The sequence below is a fragment of the Zingiber officinale genome, chromosome 6B (assembly GCF_018446385.1).
Source record: "Zingiber officinale cultivar Zhangliang chromosome 6B, Zo_v1.1, whole genome shotgun sequence".
In the NCBI taxonomy this organism is placed as follows: Eukaryota; Viridiplantae; Streptophyta; class Magnoliopsida; order Zingiberales; family Zingiberaceae; genus Zingiber; species Zingiber officinale.
In genome coordinates, this window is record NC_055996.1 from 110,478,474 (window position 1) to 110,483,397 (window position 4,924).

Here is a 4,924-nt window from a genome sequence, read left to right on the forward strand (position 1 = left end):
AAAGATACACTTATTTTTCTACTTTTACATTTTACCCCTTCATCATTTTTCTTTTTTTTTCTCACTCCCATGCATATAATTTTTTTTTCTATTTCCTCTCTCAAAAGTCAAATCCACTCAACCACTCTACTACTTCCTCTCCTCTATCTTGAAGATGCATGTATGCATGCGAGCATAAAGGGGTTAGAGTTTAGTATATTTTTTTCGATAATATTTTAATACCTTCGGAGAAGTCAAAATATACAATGGATGGTATCATTGAACTCCTTGAGTCTCAGAAATTCATAAGACCTGAAATGGATGGATCCAATCTAAAGTCTTTAAATCTATCAGTAGATTTTGACATGATATGGAATCATATGAAGTTCACGTTGGACTTGATATGAGTTCATATTAGGCCTAACGTGAGCTTGATATAAATGAGTTTATGTTTTAATTGATTTTTCCGATAACATTTCAATACCTTCCTAAATGTCGAAATATGCAATGGATAACATCATTGGACTCCTTGCAACCTTAAAAATCCACATGACTGAAAATAGATCCAATCTGAGGTCTCTAGGTCCATCTAGGGGTGAGCAGTCAACCCGCTAAACCGACTAACCCGCTTATACCGACCCGAATCGAACCGAAAAAAAATAATTCGCCGGATATAGGGCCGGATGTAGGGTCCTAATATTGCATTATTTGATCTAGTACGACCGGATAGTTTTTTATCCCAATAACTGAACCAACCCGATCCGTGATCACCCCTACTTGTAGCAACTAATATTGATAAGCTATTACACGTTGTAGCAACTACTGCCGATAAGTTGCTACACGTTGTAATAGCTATTTCCGATTAGCTGCTATAACGTGTAATGAGTAATGTCTATTATCATTTTAAATATTATTTTTTTTTGTTATATTTATATTTTATATTTCATTGGATATAGGGTCGAATATCCAAATAACTGACAACCCGTTGGATATCTGATACATAAGAACCGCCGGATATAGGGCCGGATGTAGGTCCCGATTTTGCATTATCTGATCTAGTAGGGTCGGATAGTTTTTTAGCCCAATAACCGAACCAACCCGATCTGTGATCACCCCTAGGTCCATCTGTGAGTTTTGACCAAAATCCACTGACAGACCTAGAAACCTTAGATTGGATCCATTTCAACTCCTGTGGATTTCTAAGGTTGCAAGGAGTTCAACGATGCTGTTTGTTGCATATTTCGGCATCTCCAGATGTGTTGAAATGTTATTGAAAAATTAGCTAAAACATAAACTAATTCATTTATAATTACGCTGATTCTTCCAACAATATTTTAATACCTCGAGAAAAATCGAAATATACAATAGACAACATCCTTAAACTCCTTTCAACGTCAGAATTAGAAATCCACAAGACCTGAAATGAATCCAATCTAAGATCTCTAAGTTCATCAGTGGACTACCCATGTTGAGCCTGATATGAAATCATATCAGACCCAACGTGGACTTGATATGAATGATTTTATATTTTAGTTGATTTTTTGGATAATATTTTAATACCCCATATATGTTGAAATATGCAATGGACTAGCGTTTTGACTTCAAGGGACTTTCGGCTAGAGTCTTGCCGAAGGTTCCATCTAGCACTGAATTGATAAGAGATCAAATTCAAGTTGTTGGTGGTGAGAAACTTCAAAAATAATTGGCAGAATTTTTAAGTATTAGAAATTCAGTTTCGACAGAAATAGATTTCTCTTTCTTGGACTGAGCTTCATAAATCATTTATGGAAATAGAGCAACATCAATTCAGGAATTAAGGATTCAAACTTAGCAATTTCTTGTATATGAAATGGGAAGACAAACAAGATTAGTTCACTGCCCATAAATCCCTTGACAGCTGCAGCACTAACAATTTAGGAATTCAATTCTATCAATCCATAATCTCTCACTCAGCAACTAGATTCCAAGGATTAGTTTTAGAATTATGATCCCCCAAAGTTCCAGATTTTTAGTACTAAAGACTTGAGAAGAACACAACACCAAATGACATCTAAAAATTGAAAACTCAATTGAACTAAGTCCCACAATTTCAGTTATGATGCCAACATCAGCTAGGGAACATCCGAGATGGAATTAATCCCTGCACTGCAACATCTTGGAAACTAGATTTAAAAAGCAAATTCAGAAGTCAAATTCACAAAGAACTCAAAGAGTTGAAACTGCCATGGGGTTTAGAAATAAAATTGATTTTTGAACATTTGTTTTTTTATACTTAAGTTTCAAAATATGGAATTTAGGGTAGTTTCAGCTTGAATCATGGAGATCTCAGCTTACTAAAAGATCGCATTTAGTACTTAATAAACAAGAGGTCAAAATCAAACTGTTTCTGATAAGGAACAACATTAAGAGTTGGCATAAGGACCAGTTTCTTACTGTATTGCAATTCTCTACAAATTTTTTTTTCAGTTACAGAATCATGTCTCCAATCTATGCTTTTATAATAGATTCAAACATCCTATTTCATTATCAAGTAAGCCTTCCACTAGCTTGTGAACATAATCCGAATTGGCACACATATGAATCAAGAGCAATTGGTTCTGAAATCAGGAATCAATTCTAGACATTCAGATTCAACAGGCAGCTTCTGAGGGTTTTATGATTCCATGAAATTCCAATTCTTACCCTTTCATTTCTAGAAATGAATTTAATGATTTCCTTATTGATTAAGTATTTTTCATTGGGAGAAAGGCTTCTGTCTTATCCCTGATATTAGGAACTCACACTAATCATTTAAGAACTTTCTCAACATCATTTATATCAACTAGCTAAAACATCACTCATATCAAGCCCACATTAGGCCTGATATGATTCCATATCAGGTCTAACATGGGTTTAATATGAATTAGTTTATGCTTTAGCTGGTTTTTTCGATAACATTTTTACACATTTGGAGATGCCGAAACATGCAATGGATAGTACCATTAGACTCCTTGTAATCTCAGAAATCCATAGGACCTGAAATAGATCCAATATGGGATCTCTAGGTCCATCAGTGATTTTTGACCAAAATCCATTGATGGACCTAGAGATCTCAGATTGGATCCATTTCAGGTCCATGGATTTATGAGATTACAAGGAACGTTCCATTGTATATTTCGGCATCTAGGGAGTGTTGGTCCTCGGGGTGAATTGCCTTGAAAAAGCAAACAAACCTTTCTCGATCTTTTAAAATAATTTTGACAAAACACTTGTATAAAAAGAAATAATAAACTAATTAATAAAAGAAAAAGGCACAGAAATTTACTTGATTGACAATCAGAAGATTACTAATCCAAGACTATGAAAAGTTTACTTAGAATTCTCCTTTGGGCAGAGTAGCTTCTGTAAGGAACTAGGGCGTTAAACATGCTTAAGTGCAGCGGAAAACTTCTAGTTCCTTCAGAAGATCCATGTGAAGGGAAAGACATGTTACAATCTATACTAAGTTTATATCATGATAGTATACCTTTGATGCGTGCACATGAACTCCAGACAGTTTGGATCTCAGCACGATCACACGTTCGCACCTCTATGGTATCCACACGAACAAGTGTTCGTTTGTCTCATAAACTCGCAAAGTGGAGAAGGCAACCACCTAAGGTTGTGCTAGCTGTTGGTGCAACCTTAGGTCAAGGTTGACATGGTTGACCCGACTCAAGTTGACTTGACTCGAGTTGTATTTTGATGTTTGACTTGGGAAGATTGTTGATGCAACCTTAGGTCAAGATTGACCTAGTTGAGTTGCATGTTGATGTTTGACACTCGTGAGAGAGTTCTATTCTTGATATGGGACAAGAATAGATGTTTGGGAGATTATTGGTGCAACCGTAGGTCAAGGTTGACCTGGTTGACCTGATTCGGGAAAAAGTCCAAGTATGGAGACTTGGCAACGGAAAAGTCCAAGCAGGGAGCTTGGCACTGGAAAAGTCCAAGTATGGAGACTTGGCACGGGAAAAGTCCAAGTATGGAGACTTGGCACTGGAAAAGTCCAAGCAGGGAGCTTGGCACGAGGGAAAGTCCTAACTGGGATGTTAGGCAGTTGGAAAGTCCTGGTGAGTGAAGCCAGGCAATGGGAAAGTCCTAACTGGGATGTTAGGCAGTGTGGAAAGTCCTGGTAAGTGAAGCCAGGCAGTGGGAAAGTCCTAACTGGGATGTTAGGCAGTTGGAAAGTCCTGGTGAGTGAAACCAGGCAAGGGAAAATCCAGATGGATCAGGGATGATCGGACTTCTGGTGTTGGAAAGTCCAAGTAGGTCAAGGGAGTGATCGGATACTTGGCACGAAGAGGAAAATCCAGATGGATCAGGGATGATCGGACATCTGGTGTGGAAAAGTCTAAGTGGGTCAAAGGGATTGACCGGACACTTAGCGGGGAGTGCTAGCAGGTCAAGGGAGTGACCGGATGCTAGGTATGATATACCAACAGGTCAAGGTTGACCGGATGTTGGTGTGGAAGCCTTAGGTTTAGGGTCGAAGTTTGGATCGGTCCGTGACCGATCCGTAATCTTCCTCGATCGGTCCGGTGACCGATCGGGCGTGCAAAACGCGATCGAGCGAGAAATCCTGATCGGTCCTCGGACCGATCAGTGTATGCCGATCGGCCTCCACGACCATCAAGAGACGGTGCGATTCTCTCGTGAGAGAGCCGGAGAGGGATCGGCCCGGGACCGATCAGATGAGCTCGATCGGTCCACGCATCGACGTAGTACGCAAGGTTTCGGCATCGCCGATCGGTCGGGACCGATCAGCGCAGGGCTCGATCGGTCCAGACCGATCGAGCTCGATCGCGACACCGATCGGCCGCATCGATCAGAGTTCTAGCTGCATTGCAACGGCTAGTTTTCTCGCTGTCTTCTTCGCAGGTATAAAAGGATCGAGGGCATCTTCTGTGCGACTACTCTTCTTCCT